The sequence below is a fragment of the Podarcis bocagei genome (assembly GCF_964188305.1).
Source record: "Podarcis bocagei genome assembly, chromosome: Z".
NCBI lineage: Eukaryota > Metazoa > Chordata > Lepidosauria > Squamata > Lacertidae > Podarcis > Podarcis bocagei.
The window spans coordinates 31,209,654-31,234,897 of NC_138140.1; the positions used below are offsets into that span (position 1 = coordinate 31,209,654).

The 25,244-nt window shown below is 41.6% G+C and overlaps 1 long non-coding RNA gene across 1 annotated transcript in view; it reads right to left on the reverse strand.

Annotated features, from left to right (window-relative positions):
• Positions 1-22,623: 22,623 nt before the first annotated feature.
• LOC308579300 overlaps positions 22,624-25,244 on the reverse strand; it is a 93,219-nt gene continuing 90,598 nt past the window's right edge. Inside the window, exon 4 of the long non-coding RNA XR_014004392.1 lies at positions 22,624-24,568. This is a non-coding gene — a long non-coding RNA (uncharacterized lncRNA). The remainder of the gene's footprint in view (positions 24,569-25,244) is intronic.

Sequence of the window (25,244 nt, forward strand, 5' to 3'; positions counted from 1 at the left end):
ATACAAAACCACAAAATACCTAATAAAAGTTAAAACAACAACCCAATAGCCCCCCTGACAAAAAAAAACAACCCACATTTTAAAAGGGCCTAGGATGTAAATCGGATCAATCAAAGGCCTGATTAAAAAGGAATGTTTTTGCCTGGTGCCTAAAGATATATAATGAAGGTGCCAGGCAGACTTCCCTGGGGAGAACATTACCCAAACAGGGAGCCACTGCAGTGTTGCCACCCTCCGAACCTCTTAAGGAGACACATGATGAACGGCCTCCGAAGATGATCTCAGAGTCCGGGTAGGTTCATATGGAAAGAGGTGGTCCTTGAGGTATTGCAGCCCTGAGCAATATATGTGACATATGTGAATATGTCATCATAATATGCAAATAGTTGTCCTCTTTTGGCTTCCTTTTTTGTTCTATTTCTTCGAGACTGACCCTCTGTCTTCCTCTCTACTGCTTTCTGTCACCTGCAGCAGCCTACTATTCTGTTCCCTGGAGTGGTTTGTCTTGTTGCCACCCGCTGTCAGAATCATGGCACTGATGTCAGCTACCATTCTGGACTGCAAGCTCCATTCTTGCTCGGCCTTCCCTCCCTCCAGTTACATAGTGCATGCTGTGCCTGAAGAAGGGCCTAGGTTCAGTCCCTGACAAAAATAAATAGTTAAAAAGAAATGAAAAACAAATGGGACTAATGAAACTGATTTGAGGAGAAGTCTCATTTTCATCACAGCTTAGTTGGTGGTCCATAGGACTCAAGGGCCAGACCTGAAGCTTGGCTCACCAAGAGTCCGTTCACTTGCTTAGCAGAAATGAGTCAATAATTGGAACAAGTGTCATGCCACTGAAAGAAAGAAAGAGAGAGAGAGAGAGAGAGAGAGAGAGAGAGAGAGAGAGAGAGAGAGAGAGAAAGAACCAAGAAAAACAAAAATGTGGAGGCACTCTGATTTTTATTGCTGCAACTGTATTGTATGTTAGTGGGGGTAGCTTAACCTTTCCTCTGTGCTCTTTTGCTGATCTTTGTCACCCCACCTCACAAAAAAGCGGCCTGTTACATAGACACAGGATATGGGAACCTGCTTTTTCCCCTCTTCCTATGGGGCAATCATGGAAGTAGGGAGTGGGGAGAGGAGGAGCAAAGAGGGGGTGTAGATCAGGAATATGCCAAGGATGTAAAGGGTCAAAACTGCTCTGATCAAAACTGATCCCTTCCCAAATTCCCACCAATGCTTTAAATTTAGAGCAAAAAGTAGAGATCTAATAGCAACAGAGCTTCCACATCATGTCTGCTTTGGCTCAATCAAAATAGCCACAGCAGTCGTGTTCAGTTTCTGATAGTATATTTAATAACATGCTACAAACCATGTTGGTGACAAAAACAAACTCCAGGAAACCTGACATGAGCAAGACTCACGGTATGTATGTATGTATGTATGTATGTATGTATGTATTACATTAGCTCCTAGCAACAAGATAATACAATCATTGTCATACATATAGTCACACACAATTTAATTTCCTGATCCGCGTATTAAATATTTACTTCTAATTATAAACTTATGGAGGAGCCAAACAAAACCTAATTTGCATTATTAATGATGCAAGAAATGCAAGATGGGGGACCTCTGGAGATTTGTAATAAAGAGGAAAATATTTTTGAGACTTACTCCATGTACGTATTTATTTTTATTTTAAAAGTGGAGTTAAAACTATCAAACTTATTTAATTAACCGAGATTTTGCTTATGAATTAGTTGTTTCTGTACCACTAAGAGGGGGGCGGTTGATGTCCGCCGGGGGGGGGGGGCAGAGGAGACTCCACATCTGAAATGAAGTAGAGACTACAAAGAGTCCATTTTCGGCTTCAGAGTCTCAAGGGGAAAATCAAAGACTTTCTTTCTTTCAGCGGTTTGGGAGGGGTGGGGGGATGATATTTTGAGATGTTGACAGCTGCCAAACTGCAAAAACAGTGAAGAAGTACCAAAATGAAATCTTTTTATCTTTGTGGATTTCTTTCAATATTTAAGCTCAGCTTTCTCCCCATCCCCCAATATACAATTGGTGATTTCTGCCATGTTAAGAATCTTTCTTTCTTTCTTTCTTTCTTTCTTTCTTTCTTTCTTTCTTTCTTTCTTTCCGTTACAAAGAGCAAATGACTTTTATCTTGTGTTGCCAAACAGAAACACCTTCTCCGACGACCTTGTTGCCTTTCTAACCAAACCAATAAGTCAAACAGCACATGGGGTGTGGGAGCAACCATGCAAAAATAAGAATGTTCAACATTTTTAATGTATTTATTTATGTTTAAATGTCCTTCCTTCTTTCAATATCCCACCCTCGAAAGAGTCTTCTGAGTGAAGATGGAGGAGGGAAGAGAAATCCATTTCAGTTCTCATTTTAATGCAAACCCAACTAATTCACACACCCTCAAACTGCATATATAAGCTGAAGCACAGCTACCCTTTGAAATTCACAACTTCTTTGGATTTCGTGATGCAGGATTCCAACTCACCCAAAACATGTGCTGAAATTTGGGGAGACTGTTCACAAAAACTGTGTACACAGACCTGTACAGTTGTGGGCACACAAAAATGTGCACGAAACTGATGTTGAATTTTGGTCAGGACTTGTTTTTTAAAAAGTGTGATCCAACATGGAAATGTGGTCAGCTGACTGAAGACTGGAAGAATGAGAAATTGACAGTGGTCTGTCAAGAATGTATAACTTGCTGTTGAAATGGAATACTCAGGATGAAATGGTGAAATCTGCTATGATTAAATGGGCACAAGATGTTGGACATAATATTATGTTTGCTGACTGGGAACAGTTATGGACCACAGGTATGAAGTTTACGGCATGTAATGCCTTAAGAGAGAATATTATGAAAATGATATACAGGTGGTACATGACCCCAGTCAAACTTGCAAAAATCTATCATTTGCCCGATAACAAATGTTGGAAATGTAAAGAAACGGAAGGTACATTCTTTCACCTTTGGTGGACGTGCCCAAAGATTAAGGCTTTCTGGGAAATGATATATAATGAACTGAAAAAGGTATTTAAATATACCTTCCTGAAGAAACCAGAGGCCTTTCTCCTGGGCATTGTCGGCCAATTGGTGCCAAAGAAGGACAGAATTTTTTTTTATGTATGCTACAACAGCAGCAAGAATACTCACTGCAAAGTATTGGAAGACACAAGATTTACCCACTCTGGAAGAATGGCAGATGAAGGTGATCGACTACATGGAATTGGCAGAAATGACTGGCAGAATCCGAGACCAGGGAGAAGAGTTGGTGAAAGAAGACTGGAAGAAATTTAAAGACTATTTACAGAAATATTGTAAAATTAATGAATGTTAGAAGGATGTTGGATAGAAACTAAGGGGTTTCCAGCTGTAATGCTTTAGGAGATACGGAAAAAAAAGGTTTATAAATGGGTAAGAGCTTAATGGTAAGGATTTGCTGAACTAACAAATTGAAGTGGAATACAAAGAAGGGAGGTATGAGGAGGTCTGGGGAAATAAGCGTAAGGAAGATATATTATGGAAAATTATTTGTTTTTTAACTGTTTTTATGTTGTATTTTGTATTTTTTTTGTTTTTAATTTTTTCATTGTTATATTTTAAAAACTTTAATAAATATCTTTTGGGGGTAAAAAAGAGAAATTGACAGTGGTGAAGGACCTTTTTGCATGTGAATGGTCCCAGGTTCAATCCCTGGTATCTCCAGGTAGGGCTGGGGAAGGATCCCTATTTGAGACCCTGGGGAGCCTCTGCCAGTCATTGTAGACATTTCTGAGTTCTTGGGTCAATGGGCTGACTTAATAAAATACAACTTACTGTGTTATTCATATGCTTCTTACATAGATCAGACATTTTATAAGGCATAAGATGAAATTGTATGGGGAAAGGCATGGGGGAAATGAAGAATTTTAACAAGAAGGATTTTGACATGCAAAAGTTGTCCTTTTAAACGCTGATTAAACAACGAAGTTTGATTTTGTTCTCTGATTTGGCTTTACTTATTGCTTCTTTCCCCAGAAACACTTCATTGCAATCTCTTTTAACAGCCAAGAGTGATCATCATCCCTACTTTTTTTTATATATACCTCCAGCGTGTGCTTATATTTCATTTTTGCTCGCTAAGTGTATTTACAGCTAAAGATGAAAAGCGGAAGCATTAAAAGAGGGGGAGAAATGTGCCATGAAACATCTTCACTGTTCCCAGCAAAGTCAGCTCATGTTATTCTGTAGAATTATGGTTTTGTTGCAACTAAGATACTGGTGTTCAGATGATTTATCAATTGTCATTTGTGACTAAGCAACCCTTCCTTTTAAAAGGCAAAGCATTACTTGCTTAGTTACTCACCAGAGTGGAAATCATCTTAAAAGCGTGACTGATCTTCAGAAAGCTCTTTTGCTTTCTATTCTGTTCTGCTTTGTTTTAAAGAAAACCCTTAATGTAAGAACACATAAATCAAGCTGCTGGATCATGCTTGTGGACCATGCAGTCCAGCATCATGTTCTTACAGTGGCCTAGGGGGAACTAGCCAGAAGGACCTGAGTGCAACAGACCCCTCCCAACCCCTGCAGTTTTCAGCAAGTCCGCTCACCTTTTCTGGTGGGCAGCGTTGTGGCCGGGTATCCAGGACTCGATAGGGATCCAGCGTGAGGTGGAGAATTGATGCCTCCCCACGTGTCGTCCCAGTCACTGCATCAGTGCTAGGTGAGGCCACGCCCAGTGTGGTCCCACTAGCCAATCAGCACTGGTAGTGGGCGTGGCCACAGGAGATTTAACTGTGGCACAGCAGGGGGTGTTCAGAAACATACTGCCTCTGACAAAGGAGGTAATCCTTGTGTCGATTAGTAAAAGTGAAAATTCAGAATAGAGGCACATGAAGCAGAGCTCACCTAGTTTGGAAAGCCCCACCCAACAAAAATGGGGATGGTAATTGCAGGTGTTCACTTAGTTATCCCTTGTTTGGAACAGAAATAAATCCAGTGAATATAATAGGTATTCACTGTTGTTGTTACTATTGAAATGAATGCAGTGGAATAATGTAATGGCAACATATTCTATTAAAATTACATAATTAACTGTGTAAGTTATAATTTTGCCACAGCGGACAGTGAGATAAATAACATAGTTTTTGTGTGGCAGAATGGAAATGGCGCTGCATGCGACGAATGAAGAGCAGAACAGAAAATGGTGCCTCCTTACTTTGCTGTAGATAAGATGGTGAAGATAATAAACAATAATGGGCTGTATTCAATGCTAGTATCCACTGAAATTAATGAACATGACTTACTTAGGACCATTAGCTTCAATGGGTCTATTCTGAGTAAAACTTAGTTGGCTACAATCCAATCAGTTCCACTTCCAAAATAAGACCAGGTAATTAGGAAATTCAAAACTCAGAAGAAATTCAGATGGAAAGGATTTTTGGAAGCACCTCACCTATCTAGGGAAGAAAATATTCCACCTGCCAGTCCAGTCAAGACATACCCATATATTTGAAACTGAGATTAAGAGCATTTTCCTAACAAGCATGGCTGTGTGTTGAATTCATAGAACATACAAAAAGAATGGTTGAGGGAGGCTAACTGATTATTTATTCATTTCGTTCAATGTTTTATACTCCTCCCTCCCCACATCAGAGCACATAAACACAACAGTCGCTTACAAACACAACATATAAACAGCAATATAAAGCAAAATGAAATGAAATCATACATCTATTATAAAAACAGCAATACTAAACAAACATCATCAGATTCCAAAGGCCTGGACTAATAAATATATATTTTATCTGTTGTCTAAATATAGCTAATGTGGAGGGTTGTCATATCTCATAGAGACCCGGATCTGCCTTCCATGCTTACCATTTAGTGGAATAGTTGCTGGGTTTTAAAAGATTTTTTGGCACGTTGCCACTTGACATCGGCCTCATCCAGCTAATATTCCAGAATTATGTGTTCAAACCTGCTTTTTCTTACGCCGGAAAAAAATCCATCTTTTATGAATGATTTGGAATGGATCCTCAATATTTTCAGTTGTGTGGCATGTATACAAGCACCATCTTGGTTTTTGTGGAGGGGTGTGTGTTGAGGGGCCATGGTTTGGGAGATGTCTGTTTTTCAACTTCTTCCCTCTGATGAGTGTGAAAGCCACTTCTGAACTGGCGAGGAGGTGGGGTTGCGGGCCCACACCCTCCCCCCAGCGGCGAGTGTTTGCTCGATTGGCGGTTAGGCATTGGTAGGGGTATTGTTATGCAAATGAGGGGGAAGGAAGTGCCATCACCTTCCCCCAAAGCAAAGGGTGACCCCGGGGGAGATCCTAGTTGATGTACATCAGCAGGACTCCCCCTACTGGTGGTTAACCCTCACTGGTCTTCATGCAATCGGGCTGAAGCCGGTTAGCTGATAGGGCCAATGCCTAAGCCAATATCGCTCAATTCCTGCAATCAATAAAGTTGTGGCCATTTTCCGCCCATTAACCTTATATACCGTGTCCTGTGTCTTTATTTCTCATGGGGGGAGGGGGACTTGCCATGCAATTGTCAGTTTGCAAACTCCGTTCAGAGGCAAGATATGGCAGGTAGCGATGATGGCGCTGAGTCAAAGTACTGCTCTTTATAGTAATCATTAACTGCAGATAAAACTTCACCAAAGTAACTAAGTTCACTATAGCTCAGGAAGACACATAGTCTGCTGGGATAGCTCAGCTGGTAGAGCATGAGGCTCTTAATCTCAGGGATGTGGGTTTGAGCCCCATGTTGGGCAAAAGATTCCTGCATTACAGGCGGTAGGACTTGATGACCCTTATGGTCCATTCAAATTCTACAGTTCTATGATTCCCTTCTAATCCCCTATACTCACACAGTATTCTGGAATGCAAGGCATTAAATACTGCTCCTTCCCCAAAGCTGAGAAAGGGATGTCCCTGTGTGCATGCTCATAAGTCCAACATTCACTGGCTGGAGCTACATGAGGGTACATTATGGGTGTGACTACAGCCACGGAACCTTTCTCAATTTGGGGACAACCCACCATTAGTGCAGAAATCACATTTCTTATCACAGCAACATGTGAATAAAACTGCAGGCAATCAGCTACAAATTCAATGTTAAAAGCATCAGATCAAACAGCAACTATTCCAATATAAGGGTGAAAAAGACCTGAGTTGGATCACTGATCCATTTAGCTCAGTATTATCTAACTTACTGGTAACTGCTCTCCAGGATTTTAGTTAGGGTTCTTTCCCAGCCTACCTAGAGATTGCTGGGGATTGAACCTGTGACCTTCTGCATGGAAAGCAAGTCCTCTACAAATGACCTACGGTCCTTCTGTAGAAATGGATTTGGTAAATGGGACTCTGCCTGTGTGAATTCCATGTCTCATGTCACCATCTTGTGTCATTGTGCAGCCTTAAAACCAGATGTGACAGGGCAACCAGAAGCAACCAGAAGTGACAACATATGAGCAGATGAATCTGGAGCTTTTCCTTAGATTGAAGAAAGAATGGATAATGTTCAGTGGAACTACACTCAGAACCAGAACATTATTTATTAAATAGGGAGCTGGATTGCTCCTTCTCAAGATCAGGAAAACGGAACTGAAATGGAGCAGGATGGAATTTCTACACTGTGCTTTGCAAATGCAAAGCCTTATGTATTTATTTTTGTAATTACTCTGGCTAGGATTTTTCTTTTTCTTCCTGTTTTCTAAATCTATTCACAATCCTGTCAGACATTTGGTATTTTATGTGGCTTTCCTCACTTCACATTTTTCTCCCTGTGTTAGGTTTCCATTCAAAGACCAAATGCTTCACTCCCCCCCCCCCCCCCGCTGCTGTTAACACTTTTAGGATCAAACAAGCACTAATGTGTTTTCTCAAAAAATAATCATTAAGTGAACCCAGTATTTGGCTTCAAGTGACAGCTGAGTATTTGTGTTTCATTAATAAGTAATTTGCAATTAATTTACTAAGCCATTTCCAGCATTGTGATGTTTCCACCCCTTTAAAGTAGTAGAAATATTACTCGATTTTTGACATAGCTTCAGTGGAAGTTCCTAGCAGTATTCTTCCAGTTTGGTTTATGATGAGGGTTGCCCTGTTATACCATGAGAATTGACTTCTTTGCAGTATTGCTAAGAATTAAACCCACCCATTGAGCAGACAATTTTTACTTAGCAGAATTACCTGAGGCTTGTGAATGTTACGTAGACAGGACATCCTTGAATTATTTACAAAATGGTTAGATATAACAAATCTCCATCTAGCACATGTTTATTTAAATTATGCACTAACCTAAATTACATCTTAACCCATGCTGCTTCAGCTCTTGGTTTCAAATCTCAATGACCTGGTTGTAACAAGAGTCAAGCACTTTAAAATTTGTAGTCTTAAGCACACTTTTTTGGGGGTAAGTCATGCCGAACTCACAAGAACTTTCTTCCAAAAAGCATGCTTATTTGGCTAAATAACTAATCAAATTAGTGTCGGTTGTGCTGCAGTTATTTAGCACTGATATGTAGGTATCAACAGCTGTCTGTATACTGTTATGAGTTTGTGGGTGCTAGACACCCCTAAATTCTTGCATCTAGTAGGAGTTAGAATTTAATCAATGCTTTGAGTATTAAGCCAGTGTGCATTAAACCAGACCCATGTGTTTTAAGTTGTGTGCTAGACACGATTAATATTTTAATTAAGCCAAGTGTTAAAAGCTAATTAAGCCTGACTAACACCCTTGTGAGGGTGATGTGCCATTAAGAAGAACAAAGGACCAAGGGCCTAAGATGGCAAATGGATGGGGCTCCTCCCTCCCTTAACAGATACAATCAGAGAGATTGGTTGTGTAATGTGAACTAGAGAGAAAGAGGCAGAGCATGATGCTGGATCTCTGATTGGATCCTATCCTAGGCTGCACCTATGGAAGAAATAAGACCCCCTTGGTGTGTTGATGCAGTGAACCCCTCCATCGCAGGCTCAGGTTGTGTATATGTGTAAACAAACCATATACCATAAAGACAAACCATATGCCATAAAGACATCACAAAAGGAAACATAGACCCTGGGTTAAGATTGCCTGGAACCCTTGGAATCTTGTGTCACTCAGAGATTGGTGTGGCATGCAACAATACTGTTTAACAATAATCAGCTGTTTAACTCCAATTAGCTTTAGAGTTTAACTCTAATTAGCTTTATTGGGCAACTAGTGATGTTCAGCTGACAGGTATTGGCAGGTTAAAAAGCCTTTACCATCAGTAATCAACTTAAGATCATTGGTATTATTGCCCTGTTCAGTAATAAACTTGCTCAGTTTTAAAATTCAGCTTATTTGAGCTGATAGTTCTGGCCACCGCATTCTATAGTCTAAAGGAGTGACAGAAGTGTTCAGTTATGCATCATTCTGAGGCAACTTTCCAAACACCTGGATATATTTTTTGTTCACATCTCTTCCCTTACATCTGTACTGTATCATCAGTTTTATCATATTGGTTAGCTCAGTCCCCTCTACAGTCAATAGCAAACCACTATATTTGTGCTAATTCAAACCTACATATAAAGCTTGGGTCCTTCATCAGAGTGTCACATTTCCCAAGAAAGGAAAGAGTTCTTGTTGCTTCATCCTTGAACTTCCATTGGGAAAACACATTTGCCATAAATGAATCAAGGGATTTTAGGAGGAACTTTGAGTCTGGCATGCGAACAACTCTCCTGTGCCAATTAGGAGAAAATTAAATACCAAGACGTAGGCATTTAGAAATATTATATGTGCAATAAAATGGAAGAAGAGCCCCTTTCATATGCAATTATTGCTGTGAAGCAGTGATTATTTAGTTGAATTAAGAGTTAGGCTTTAAAGAATGATCCGTAGTACATGTGTAAACCAGGAAGGCAGTAGTGGACTTGTTTGCATTTATTCCTAGCATTCTGTTGCAGCAGCTATGGAAATTAGGGACAGACAGAAAATAACTGAAACAAGGAGGAAGGGGGGGAGGAGACAGAAAGAGAGAGAAATTGAGTTCAACTGCTAAATATAGCCAGTTTCAACTGTGATATTTATACAAGAAAAGATAAACAGAGCAATGCCACAGATAATTCTATATGACTTGCACAGCAAATCAAAACACCGCATCACCTTTTTTTCCTGAACATCCTCCTGAGTCCCCTAGAATTAGTAACATACTCTGAAGTCCTATATTGTGGCAAGAACAGAACAAAAAAGAGATGCCAGCTGCGAAGTCAAAACATTACTAGATTAAATGTAACTCGTCCCCCATCTACCCGCAAAAGAACACATTATTTTACCTCATCAATATTTCTCTCTTGAATACTAAAAGTGGATTTAAAAAAGATACCATGCAGCTACGTGTATCATTTATTTATTGACAGATTTATTTAGGAGCAGCACAGGGGTTTTATTTTCCAAATCTGTAGAGTGGATAATTTAGAAAAAATAAATAAAAGCAGCAAAACACGTAATGAAAGCCAGATATCTAAAGAAAAATATTATTATTACTTTTTTTAAAAAAAGCCCTATCCAAGCCTCTCCACAACTTACCCTTTTGAACTTGTGGGATGATCAAACAGCAATGTTCCAATCTAATGAATTTCTTACAGAGATGCTGGCTTCAGCGACAACTACTTTGGCCCAGAAAAGGAAGACAATACAGGATTTAAACCTCTTGTCGTATGCCATTTGGTGGAATTCCATTTCTTAGCTTCTTCCCCTACCAAATTGCAAATTTTGGCTTTCATTATTTGTTCTGCTGCTTTTATTTTTCTACATTATCTGCTCTCTATTTGAAAAATATGACATAGTCATAGATTGCCCTTCACCATACAGGTCCAGGGCAGATTACATACTAGGAATGGATGAATCCATCAATTTTGATTTCTCTAAGTCACTTATTTTTCCAATCTTAAGGTCAATTCTCCACATTCCCATGTCAGTTCCTGAATTTTTTTATTCTAAAAAAGTCCTCATTAAACTTCATCATTTTAGTGCTCGTTTCTCCTGATATACTATTCTTAGTAAGCATTCTCCCTAATATAATGCACTTTTGCACATTATTATCACAGTTATATGCATTCTTGGGTACACTTTCTCCTCTTTTTCCAGGACACGTCCTCTATTTCATGAGTAGAGTCATCATAGTGATCCATAGTTAAAAGCAGAAGTCGGCAAATGTGTCCTCTTCTTTGCTCTTCAAAGTATGCCAACCCTATATGTACACATTTTTGAGCACACTGTTTTGATAGAGAACTGCACTGCAAAATTGGGAAAAGTGGGAATTTCAAAGGAGAGCTGTGGTTTGATTCTCATATTGGTTCAAGAAGTGTGAACTTAACTGACTTGGCCCCATCTGCCCTATACATTTAAAGCAGTATCAGACCACTTATGATGGCTTACCGCAAGGAACCCTGGGAGCTTTCATTGGTTAAGGGTTCTAAGATTCATTAGAAGGCCCCCACATTCCCCTCACAGGGCTAACAATGCCCAAAGCAGTTTCATAACCAGTCCCTCTTCCCAGGGAACTCTGAGAATTGTGGCTCTATGGTGGGAATAACTGTCTCCTAACAATTATCACAACTCTTGACAAACTACACTTTCCAGGGTTATTTGGGGGAAGTCATAACTGGGGACTTTCTACCCCCATTCCCACATATACAACCATTATTCTGGCTCTTACAGTAGCACAACAGCCATTCCACTGGTTGTTTTTCAGAGAACCTATCTTTTTTTCAGCCATGACCATCATGCTTGAACACCAGGATGAGTCACAAAGGGCCAGCCCAATTTATGTAATGGTCATTGTATGGATTCAAAAAGATAAGAACTGCCAAGTGCTCTGTATCCTGAGCAGTACAATCAAAATTAGGAACAAGTGGGACCTGCAACAAAATGCCCTACTCCAGAGTACTCCATTCCCCTCAATTTCCACTTTTGTTCCCCCAAGAGTCAGTCAGCATTCTGTGGCTAATCAAGTGAGTGTCCTGTTGCCTGTTTAAAGGTGTCCCTCCCCCTTTTTGTTTGTTCGTGGGTGGGTGGGTTTTTTTGTATTTTGTATTTCTGCAAGCCTTCAGACTATTGATACCTTGCTTTCATGTGTGTTTGTGGTGTGTTTTGTTAAACCACAGAGCCTAGGACTTGCCGATCAGAAAGTCGGCGGTTTGAATCCCTGCAATGGTGTGAGCTCCCATTGCTCGGTCCCTGCTCCTGCCAACCTAGCAGTTCGAAAGCATGCCAGTGCAAGTAGATAAATAGGTACCACTCTGGTGGGAAGGTAAATGGTGTTTCCGTGCGCTGCTCTGGTTCGCCAGAAGCGGCTTAGTCATGCTGGCCACATGACCCAGAAGCTGTACGCCGGCTCCCTCAGCCAATAAAGCAAGATGAGCGCCTCAACCCCAGAGTCGTCCACGACTGGACCTAATGGTCAGGGGTCCCTTTACCTTAACTAAGCATCAGCACTCAGGCCTGAACATCAGAAACAGAAAAGATGATGGTACTCATGAATGAAGAGTTTCTATGCTATGAGAATGCAGGTGTTGCAAAAACAAAAAAGAAAAAGGAAGTCTAAGAAGACATTGCTGACTTGAAATGAAGTTCTTGTACAGCTTTCAAGAAATATACCCAATAACCTGCTGCTTTGGGTTGCTGCAAAACTGCCAAGATTGCCTCCTAAGTCCCACCCAAAAAGCAGCAGCCATTATAGTGAACATCTTTATGAAATCTGCAGCTTTAGCTCACCTAAGGGAATAGTGCTGGCTTCTTCTCCTCCCTCTATTCCCCCCCCCCCATTTGATGGGTGTATTCATCTTCAAAGCACCTTACATATAAGTGGGGAGCCTCAGAAGCAGATCAGGAACAATTCAAAGACTTTTGCATGGCACAGGAGGGGGTCCCCCTTCAAAGTTACCCACTTGCATCTTACCAGAAAAAGAGCACAATTCAAAAACCCCAAAGGTCATCACACCACACTGGAGTGTGCGGTCTGATTTTCAGGTGACTCCAACTAAAAATAATGGATAGACTGGTGGCCAAGACCTCTAGGCTATGTTCTTCCTCTTGCTCACACAGACAGTCTCTCTCTCACACACACATACACAGAGATCTATACTTGCTAGAAGAAAAGCTATTAAAACTGGAGGCACAATGGCCCTGAGGCAATGTTCCTTCACAGTTGCACTGCCACCTTAGAGCATCTTTTCACCACAAAGACCAGGAAGCTGGAGTGCCATCATCCCAGAAAGCTGAAATGGCTTATTTTTGAGTGTACCAGGATGCAGAAATCTCTCATTCCTCTACATATTTGTATAACATTTTTCTACAAAAATGTGTCGAAAGCAGTTCACAACTAGGATTCAGCAAAACTGTTAATTTTGGTTTCTTTCACTTTCCATCTTTCCAATCTTAAGTTCAGTTTTCCATTTTTATATTTCAGTTTATGATTATTTTTTACTTCTTTGTGAATATTCACCAGCATTTAGTGCAAGTATCTCCTTGCTTTTATGTGACTCCCCCTATTATGCACATCTTTGCAAAGCAATTTCTCCTAGTATGTCATTTTTATTAATGTATGCATTGTATATAAACATTTTTGTAAAGATTACTTGGCTGGCTACCTGCATTGCAAAATTCAGAGAAGCAAAAATGTTGAAATTTTAGCTTGCGCATTGTTTCAGAAAGGGTGGATTAGATAGAACTGAACTGAAATTCTCCCCCATCCCTACTTACGAAACATAAAATGAACAACAAATAAAATAACCCCCCCCCCATACATATTTGGAACAATTATAGATAATAACAATGTCATTATATAAAAGCAAAAAGAGAACAACAAATCCATGTAACGTATAAGGTGATACAAATAAACTAATCTAATTTAACAGCTTGAAACTAAATAGGATGGTGAATAATGCTTAGCACTGTTTCTGCAAATACAGTGATTAGTACTACCTCAATAAATGCCTTCTCTCTCCATTATGGAGCTGTCCTAGAGCTTAGATGGGCTTCAGAGGACTTGCCCATAGTCCCATCATAGTTACTGATGGTTTGATGTGCAGCTGAGTGCAAGAGCACATACCTTGCATAGAAAGGTCCCAGGTTCAATCCCCAGCACCTCCAATTAGGGCTGGGAAAGATTCCTGCCTGAAACTATGGAGAGCTACTGGCACTCAGTGTAGGCAATACTATACCTATGCATATTTCATTAAAAAAGCAAAAACCTGTGTTCTTTTTTTATCCCCCTCTTTTTTGTGTGTGGCGGGGTGTTCAGGTGAGCCACAATTACATGCCACTCTGGTACATTTGCCAGGGTTTCTTGAAAAATCAAAACAATAATGTTTTATATATTTATTCCATGGATCAGTAGAGGGAAACCTTTGGCCCTTCAGATGTTGCTGAACTACAGCTCCCATGAGCCTTAGCAAGCATGGCCAAAGGCAAGAGATGATGGGAGTTGTAATTCAGGAACATCTGGGGGGAGCAAAGGTTCCCCACTCTTCCTATAGTTTCCTTCCACCTTGTGGTGTCAAGTTGAATCGAAGCCTCCCATATATCTGATGAACTCCCCTTTCCTTCCAGTCTGTCTGTGGCCACAAAAGTGGGATTTATTAAGCATGTTGTTAGACATTTATAGCTTTGGGCCACATGTTGTACAATCCCAGTGTAGGGACACAGTGTAGGACCACTGAGCCTTGGGCTTGCCAATCAGAAGGTTGGCGGTTCGAATCCCCTTGACGGGGTGAGCTCCCGTTGCTCGGTCCCAGCTCCTGCCAACCTAGGAGTTTGAAAGCACACCAAAAAGTGCAAGTAGATAAGGTAAACGGCATTTCTGTGCACTGCTCTGTTTTGCCAGAAGCGGCTTAGTCATGCTGGCCACATGACCTGGAAAAACTGTCTGCGGACCAAACGTCAGCCAGTAAAGCGAGATGAGCACTGCAACCCCAGAGTCGTTCACAAGTGGACTTAACTGTCAGGGGTCCTTTACCTTGACCTTTTTACATAGTGCTTAGATGAGAGATAACATATCTCCATGCTTAATGTCATATATCATCAGGTGACTGCCAGGAGAGTGCCCCCAAATGAGTTCCCCATCCCTACACTATTGGCTTAATTCAGGAGGACTCTTCTTTGGGGAGGGAGATTTATGGTCTGTCTCCTGACAGAATTTGAAGTTTGGAAGGTGGCTCTGAGAAACCAGTCTGAAGGGACTCCAGAATATATAGTTGCCTTTTCTGCCTCCAAAAATTAAGGGGAAATGTGTGTGCGTCTTATGGAGTGAATGCAGGCTCCATGGCTTCAGCGATAGCAATGCGAAGCCTCCAAAGCGCAGTGGGAGCACTCCCACTGTGCTCCGGAGGCTTCGGGTTCCTTTCGCTGAAGCCAGGAGAGCAAGACTCTCCTGGCTTCAGGGATAGCCACCTGAAGCCTCCGGAGCGCAGTGGGAGCTCCCGCTGCCCTCCGGAGATCCCGCTGCACACCGATCCCTCTTGCTCTCCTGGCTTTACTTCGCTGGAGAGGCGCTGCACAGCTTTCCTTCTCTGCACAGCGCCCCTTCAGCGAAGCGGGAGGAGAAATGGAAGGGGCTCTGTTTCTCCTGCCACTTCGCCAAAGGGGCGCTGTGCAGAAAGGGAGAGAATTTTTTTTCTTGTTCTCCCCCTCTAAAATAAGGTGCGTCCTATGGTCGGGTGCGTCCTACAGAATGAAAAATATGGTAAGTCTCCAAGACTCTGTCCTCAAAATGGCGTTGAGGGTCAACAGGAGGTAACATAGGTCATAGGCACTGCATTCCTGATTGTGTGTGTGTGTGTGTGTGTGTGTGTGTGTGTGTGTGAAGCAGATAAGTTGAGAAGAATCAGGACAACTACAAACAGAGGGAGCTTTAACCCTTTGCCTCTGCTGCACTACTGATCAGAATCCTAATGCCCTGGTTCCAAAGAGAACATTCTTCCTATTGTGAAAATCAAATTTGGAGGGGATTCTAAAAGGGACTGTGGGTGGCAAATGGTTTACTTATTTAAAAGCATTTGCCAATTGCTTAATATTCAAATCTCTTAGTGGTTCTGCTCCTTGTCCTCCGTGCTGCTGTCCTAATCTGGCTCAGGGCCCTGATATTTGCTTAACATAAATGAGCTGCACCAAACTAAGGTCACGGGCATCTGACCCAGTGAAGTTGGAGAGCTATGGACAGAGTGCAAAGTGCAATTACAGAGAACGTGCTTCACATGCAAAAGGTTCACCAGATTCAGTCCTAGGCCTCTCTGGTAAAAATGATCACATACTGAGTGATGTGGAGGGAAGCACTTTCTGGGCCCCTGCCAGCCAGAGCACATTATGGGTGCATTCAGATGTAAGGATTACTGCGTTAGTTTTCCTGCTTATAATGCTAGTACTTCTGTCCCATTTTCTCATGTTCCTTTTACACTGCATTACATGTTGCATTATGGAACTGTTGCTTTTCTTTTGATATACTGCCATGCCATGCTACACTTTAAATGGCAGGAAAGAACTGTATATGCTGGGATACCACTCCACATGAAATTGCAATGCAAAACTCCCACAGTTTTCTAGGCTTACTGGGTTTACAAATGGTGTTTTGCTTTGTTTTTTCCTTGGAACTGAGTAACACAGAAATGAGCGCCAGATTCTGCCAGTTTTCAAGAAGTGGCTTTCATATTGTGTGAAAGATTACATAAAATGTGGAGATTATCAGATAAGGAAATGTCAGGGAAATGGAATAAAGTGCTGTCTGGATACAGTCCATATCAGTCAACTGAACCAGTGCCCTACATTCAGTATAAAGCAACTATATTCCCTGTGCTCTGAAACTTGGGGAGCCCAAATCCATGCACCGTCACCTCTGACCACCTCCAAATACTGCTCAGTACAGGACTGCTCAGTACAGAAATACGGGGGAAGTATGCTCCTTACAACCTTGCTCAGATACACACTGTGCTGCCTAAATATCTTTTTTGGATTTTATTAAACCTCTTGCCGCTACAAGGGATATTGCACCCGATGGCGAGATTTCAATCCATATTTCATTCCTGCTTCTGTCTCACTGCTTCCCACTGCCTCGCTAAGCCCCTGCCCTGCAACCCTTCCACAGCCTGCTCAGAGGGAGTGATCCGTTTATACCCCATATGGTTCCTGGGTTGTGAAGCAACATAAAAAAAGCACAAATGAAGAGCCTGGCTTGCTGTTTCCCTCCCCACTGTGTGCAATGAAGCCAGAAAGCTGCTCCTACTCTGTAAAACTACGGTCTTGCAAATTACCTCGAGGTACCTGAATCAACAATCCAAATGCGTCCATGGGAGCTATTTTCTCCTCCTTTACATTGTCTGTTTAGAGCAGTTACTTTCCCCCTGCTGTGTCCTTTTAACAAGAACATCACATTTTTATTTTTATTTTTCATATTTTTTGGAGGGGGGGAATTGTTCTTGCTTCTATACAGTAACACTGAACTCTTGAATGCGGGGGATGAGGCAAGAGACCTTTGCCACAAATGTGTGTGCACGCGCATATATATATATATATATATATATATATTCTCATTAAAATTTTCTCCCACACTTTCTCCCAGGAAGCACAGGGTAATACCAGGGATTGGGAAGGGATTTGCAGAAGTCCAAGGAGCACCACATACTGGGGACTGCAGGGTGTGAACAGCTCGGTCACCAGGGTTTGGGGTTTTCTAAGGCAGGGTGGGAACAGCTGTTAACTGATCCTTGGGCTGCATCATAAGTACTTTAATTTTATCCCCACCCTTTATATTTCCATGCATGGGCATATGAATCTGCCTTATTCTGAATTTGTATTTTGACTGCTGTAAAGAGTGTAGGCTAATTGTTTATGTTTATGTTGTTTTGCTTTGTTTGTCTGGCATTTTTTCACCAGTTTGATATAAAACACCTTAAGCGTGTATGGAAAGGCTGTGAATAAATAAATAAATGTAAAGTAATATAGGGGCAAGGGACACGGGTGGGCTGTGTGTTAAACCACAGAGCCTAGGACTTGCCGATCAGAAGGTCGGCGGTTCAGACCCCCACGACGGGGTGAGCTCCTGTTGCTCGGTCCCTGCTCCTGCCAACCTAGCAGTTCGAAAGTACATCAAAGTGCAAGTAGATAAATAGGTACACTCTGGCGGGAAGGTAAACGGCATTTCCGTGCGCTGCTCTGGTTTGCCAGAAATGGCTTAGTCATGCTGGCCACATGACCCGGAAGCTGTATGCCGGCTCCCTCGCCAATAAAGCGAGCTGAGCGCCGCAACCCCAGAGTCGGCCACGACTGGACCTAATGGTCAGGGGTTCCTTTACCTTTACCTTTAATATAGGGACAAGAGGCAAAGGACACAGTCCCCCCCCTCCTGCATGAAGCATAATTGCTATATCCCCAGCTTTCATTTACAAAAAGAAAGGGTAAGTTTCTAGCATTTGCAGAACCTGAGATTGTGAGGTTAGCCGCTAGGACTGTTAAAATGGAAGAGTGGTTAAAAGAAAAAACGTGGACTACAATCTTGGGAACGGGGAAAGCTTTTTCAGCCTGAGGGACACATTCCCATCTGGACAACCATCCCAAGGGCAAGTGGTGGGTGAGGGCAGAGGCAAAACTGGCTGAAGCAACATGTAAATGTTACATTTGTACAGTACGCTAGTTTCCACGCACTCCTACCTATTCTCCATCCTGACGTGCAGGAGGCATTGTTGCAGTTCAAAGACACATTTCAGCCAGGCTGAAACACCAGAGGAGACTTGCAAGCAAAGCTGATAGCCTAAGGAGAGAGTTTGTGGAAGGGTTCCAAGGCCCGGGCAGAAAGGCCCAGAGGGCCGCATTCTTTCACCCGTCCTCCAAGTGGTACAATAAAACCTTAGCTCAAACCTGGCTATTACCCTGAGAATACTGGCCCAGTTTCATCTAGGAACTGGCAGTCTGGTGCTAGCCCTGAAAATCAGTGGGACCTTTCGGGAGTACCTGTCAAATAACCTGAAAACTCTCAGAGTGCAAGGAGGCTGAGTTCTCGAAAGTAATGCTCAAAGGGGTGGGGTGAAGCCATTTGGTCCATCTATCTCAGTATTGTCTGCACTGACTGGCAGTAGCTCTTCAGGGTTTCTGCCATTGTGCTGCAGGCCTTCCAGTACAGTCCTGCTGTCTACAGGCTGCTGTCTTTCCAGCAGAGGACCTCCCACCACATACACCCCTAGTTTTGAGAAAGGAGGTAGCAGGATGTAGAAGGCTCCAGCAAAGAGGATAATTGCTGGTAACTGGGGAAACGTTATTATCACAGAAAAGGCTGGTCTGAACCCTTTTTATAAGTGTATAATCCTTTCTAGCTGAATCCTTCTTACAAGTGTAGAATTTCTTACATGAATTCAAATATGCCCTAGACTCCAGCACACACTCCTGCATTCTGAAATGGTACATCTTCAGGAAGGCCATGTCACATGATTATCTGTGGAAATCTAGTCTATGGATATCACTGCTAAACTACAAACATGGACCAATACTATCCCAATTACACTTGGGGCTTTTTTTTTTTTTTAATCCTTTGATTTGACTTCTGTGAGGTGCAAATTGTAGTGATTGTCAATAGAGGGAGCCCTTTGAAAAATCTCAATCTCTACATTTAAGACCCCTGTTTGGTGACCCTGTAAAACAAAAAGATTGGCATTCTCACTGCTATAATACGTTCATTTCTCCTTCAAGAAGCTGTGTTTGAAGAACTGTTTGGTTGTTGTTTTTTCAAATTTTAGTACAAATTTACCTGATCTACAACTCCTAGTCTAACATGTAGATCAAAATGCAGGTATCATTTGGATTTTTTGCACTTCCCTGAATTTTGCCATGCGATTTGTGGCTCTACAAAAATTGGACCAGAATGCATATAAAAATTTGCATTTTAAAGTAATGTATATTTACATTAGTGTACTTTGAAAGAATACACATTTGAAAACGTGTGTCAGGAATGAAAAACACATTTTGAAATATGATTTTTTTCATGCACTTTTTTTTACAGATTAATGCAGAAATAGGAAGGAATGGATTTATGAATGAAGGCATGCTAGACTGGAAATTGACTAATCTGTCCATTCCTAACCCTCATCAGAGAACAGAAGATTGGCACATCATGTCATCCATGAAATGACAGAAGGAAAATACAGTTTTTGCGGACAGTGAGATGCTAGTGATTGATTTACTATGCACCCAGGGAATATAAGTGGGGCAATCGTCATCTTACTGATGAGGCCGATATGAATGATTCTAATCATCAGCTTCTACCTGTTATGAACAATTCTCATCACAACCTCTGACTGTTACTGGTAGACCTAAACCAATGCACATCTCTGCCTCATGAAAATAGCTTTGCTCTTTGAAATCAAAGGCATCTCTTAAGGAGTTATCCACTGATTCTGCAAGAAATTTGAACTTATCCAAGGAAATGCTTCACTGAGTTGCTTCTTTTGAAATTACACACGTTCCCCTGAATCATTCTTCTAATTTTTAAAGACATTTTAACACACTTGTTTTGTTGTTTTACAGGTGTAATTTAAAAGAGTGAAGTGGTTGAAAGATAGCAAATTTAAGAAGTTATATGCAACAGATCCAACAACCACTGCATATTATATTCTCAAATATGAGGAATCAGCCATTTCTAACACTCAGTTTTAAGACTAGGACCAGTGCAGACTTCGTGGCTTTAACAGTAAGTCAGGTCCCTCTACACACATGTTTTGCTTAACCTACAACCTCAGGAAGAATTCTGAAGATCTCAAGAGCTCTGTTGAAATTTTGTGGCATTCTTAATTCTAATAAAGGGACTGCTATCCTCTGGATTTGGCGTGGATTTGGAGTTCCTTTTCTTTGTATTCCTTGCCCTACTGTAGACACATTGGGTTGGAACCTGCAATGTAAACTTAAATGAGCTGACAGAAGGAAAGTCTTCTGTTTGCTCACACATCAGCCATCTGCACATATGCCCCCAAACAAAACTTCATCAGGATGCACAGGAGGCCCTCCTGGACCATGTAGGATGGCCTGTGAGGAGCTGCTGAGGTAGGGGAGGATACCCAAAATTCAGCAGACGTCCCCCTACTGCAGCAGCCCCTTGTGCATACTCCATCATTATTAAGCAATGTTTTCAACAGGTGGGATATGTTTTAGGAGAGGTTTGTGGCAGGTGGGAAGAGGGGTTGAGAAAGTATCCTTCCATGAACTCCTTTAAGCTCACTTATCTTAAGATACATGTCCTGGGGAAGCCCAGCAGACTCAGTGTCCAGAAGTGCTTTTTTACCAGTTTCAGCTGGTACATGTGCCTTCCTGGAGGGGGTTGACTTTGCCTCAGTGATCCCTGATCTAATCATATCCAGACTAGACTACTGCAAAGAGCTCTATGTGGGGCTGCCTTCAAAGATGAGCCAGGTGGGTGGTCATGACAATGAGGTCCTTCTTTGTGGTGACTCCGCACTTAGGAAATTCCCTCCCACCAAGCCTGCACCATGTTATTATGCTGAAGGGTTTTAGAATGTTTTGAAGACTCTGATGGAGTGAGCCAGAGCTCTTCACAATTCTTCCACTGAGGCAGCTTGATGGAATGGCTTTCCCAACCCTACTTAGAGATGTCATCGGTAGCAGTCAGTGAGGTGGGGCAGATGGGGCACAATTACTCTCCCAACATTCCAATGCAACTGGTATTTACCAAAGGGAGTTGGGAGACACAAAGGGAAGGGAGCTTTGGTGTGGTTGACTCCACCACAACACTGAGCTCCCCACACCTTTCCTTCCCTGTATCTTTCTGCATAAGGGCCAGTGACCCATTGTTTTGAGAAGCTGGGAGAGCAATGAGACCTTCACTTCAGGCGGGTCACTCCAGCTCCCCAATTTCTCTATTTTTTGTGGCGGGGAGGGGTGCAAAAAAAGCAGTCTTGCATCCAGTTTTGCATCCAATACATGCTAAGTCCCATGTATTTCAATGAAATGCATGGGCTGCTTTGTATTAAGCAACACCACATGCTGGGATTGACATGTGCTAGTCCCAAGTATTTTAGATAATTGCTTCTGAAGTTGCTGAAAAGTCAGCAGGAAACCTAAATACCTTTTGTCCTGAGAGAGGGGGAGATGACTCCAATTGCTCACATATTGGTATCATCAGTGCTGAGAGGAACAACGTCTAGCAACTAGAATAAGCTGTTTGCCAAAGCTGGCCTCAGGTTTCTAAAAACAAATGCACTCATCACTTGCTCATTTAAACTGCTCTGGCATAACCACTGAGAAAGGCAGAAAGAGCCCCCCCCCCTGTCATCAGGCTTCTCATTCTGAAACATTGTTTCCTGTCTGGTGGTCTCTTGCCCATCATACCACTGAAAAACCACAACAGTTCCTGAGCTTAAACAAATTTGCCCATGGAAGCCCATCTCTCTCTCTCTCTCTCTCTCTCTCTCTCTCTCTCTCTCTCTCTCTCTCTCTCTCTGTGTGTGTGTGTGTGTGTGTGTGTGCTCTGTAAATGCTGCTGCTTTTGATGACACATGGAAAATGACATTGCAGAAAGATGCAAATCAGAGCCAGAACCAATTGGAAGGGAAAATACTGCAAGGAGTGTCTGGTTTTATAGGGTCTTTATTTCTTATTAAGATGGTGTATGTACCACCCTTTCCACAAACCACAGTTTACAGGATAATCAAATAAAAGCACAGAAAGTAACCCAGTCCTTAAAAACAACAGCTTGTACCAATCACTAAATAGCAATTATTATTAATAGGAGCAGCCAGTAGTCCATTTGTAGAATCAGGTCTCTCCACCTCTAAACATTTGCTGAAACTATAAAGAGATGGACAAGATACACCTCAGAAGGGAGGGAGTTCCACATCTTACGAGCCGCAACTGAAAAGGCCCTTCCATTGCACAGAACTTTGAATTTTGTACCACTGTTTCTTCTAAAGATGCTTTAGAATTTAGAGGCTGTTATGGGTTGTTTTCAGTGGACAACATGCTTATAAATTACTGGACTTACAAGCTACTTTTTATCACCCTGAATTAATTTTTAGGTTTTATTTTTAAATGCCCCTTCAAGTTAAATTTTTTAAATTGGCATTAAATACTTGGTTTGGTGTTTTGTTTTTTGAATCCTTGCCGTGTTTTGGTACGACAGCCAAAATTTCATTTGACATCTCAGCTGCAGTTTTGTCTCAATGTGTGACCTTTGGCTAGCCACAATCCCTACCTCACAGAGTTTTCTGAGTATAAGAAAGGGGAAGAAACTCTCTGTATACATCATCTTGAGGTTCTTGGGGAAAGATCAAATGCATATCAGAAATAAAAAATGATGGCAAGTACCTGCAATGGAGCCACCTGTGTCATGGTGCTCTCTCTCAGCTTAATAATAATGATGATGGGTGAGATCCAATGTAGCATCAGCACAAGAACTGGGATAGGCTGGTATTGTTGCTCAAGCTATTTTAATTGTGCAAGCAGAAAAATAGGTGCAGGTCTTGTAAAAGTAGAAAAAAAAATGTACAATAGGTCAACACTGCAACACTTTTGTCACCCCAAGCCACTTAGTGGACTTGCTATATTAGGAAAGGGGTTCCCACTGGCAGAATGATTGTTGCATTTGCAGGCTGCCACAATCACATCTTAATATCAATAATAATAATAATAATAATAATAATAATAATAATAATGATAATACAAAATGTATATCTCAGTTGATTCTCATAAGCCCTCTAAGCAATTTACAAACAACACTGGAAGCATAAATAAAAGAAGGTCAAAAACAGATATTTAGAAACATTCAAAAGATAATTAAAAACACATGTTGCTCATGTGTAACATCCTACTCGTCTACCAAAAGTACCCAGAGCGGCATATGATATAATAATAAAACCATATAATATCATCCAGAAAAATGCAGTTTGCAGCAGATACATTTACTTCATTGGAGAAAGAGAAAGAAAATATGAAAAATACGTGAATGCTCTTCAGAAGTACTTCTGACCTTTCACTGGTGGGCAAACAACCTGCCCTGTCTTCTCATCTACACTGGGCATGTTGTTTTTACTTAGTCCAATTTGGTATTCATTTGTGATGCTCATCACAACAAACTTCCAAGCGTTGAAGTGAGCTCCACCTAAACTTGAAAATACACTTTCAGCATCCTTATATGTTTTATATTTGTTCTTGCTGACAAACCTTGGCGGTATAAGGGCATTCATGTGTAACCGGGAATGAGAATCACATTTTCAATATACAAAAGACCATTCCAGTTTGTGGACAAAATACCTTAATAGTCATTCTAGGAAAGGGGGCAAAAGTTTGGAGTTATATACAGCTGTAATTCCTGCCCAGGACTTTCTGGATGCATGACCCCATGGGTTACAAAAAGGCAGTAAAATCAGCCAAGGAGAAACACCTCTGTTAGGACGTAAGACGATGGAAGCAGCCAGTTTGGAATGCCTGGCTGGCTGGTTGCACCATTGGGCCTAACGATTGGTTGCCAAGCAACCCAGCATCCTTTATTGAACAGCAAACTTCCTTGGGCCTTCCTTGCCTGTTCCTCAGAGCTAGTTACCTAGTAAGGAGAAAAAGAAATCATTACTTTGCTAATGTTCTTCCTACACGCACTGTCTATCCTTTCACCATTCAAGAGGCCAGGTTGTGGCACTGCAATATATACCAGCTTAAACCAAGAAATGAATGAAGCTTTTTGCATCAGATAAATTCCAAAAGCCACACTTGAGCAATACTGTTATTATGCCCCCATCCAAATGACATAAGATAGTGAGCAAGTTTTTGAGTTTCCCAGAATTCTTCATCAGGCTCAAAATTAAGAAACAGGAGGGGAAGAAGGGGAAACTGGCTGGATGCTGAGCCTCAAAGATTGTCTTAAGACATAGTCTTAAAATAGAGTGTAGGAGGAAACCAGACTTAACCATATTAGGTTCAATTGTATACTAGGCAGGTTTCACTTAGGATGGAACACACAATGACTGGCTCCTCAATTTTGAGCTGTTGGTTTTCATATTTTTGAAAGCTGTTGCGTAGCATAAAGCCTTCATAGCATTTTGGCTAATCCAGTTAGGTCTGCTATCCTATACAAACACAGGCCCCATCTGTGCTATACATTTAACACAGTATCATACCGCTTCAACAGTCATAGCTTCTATCAAAGTATACAGAGAATCAAAAGCAGCCAGCAAAGTGGCAGCAGCATCCAGCAAGATGTTGCTGGAAGCTGTCATTGTTGC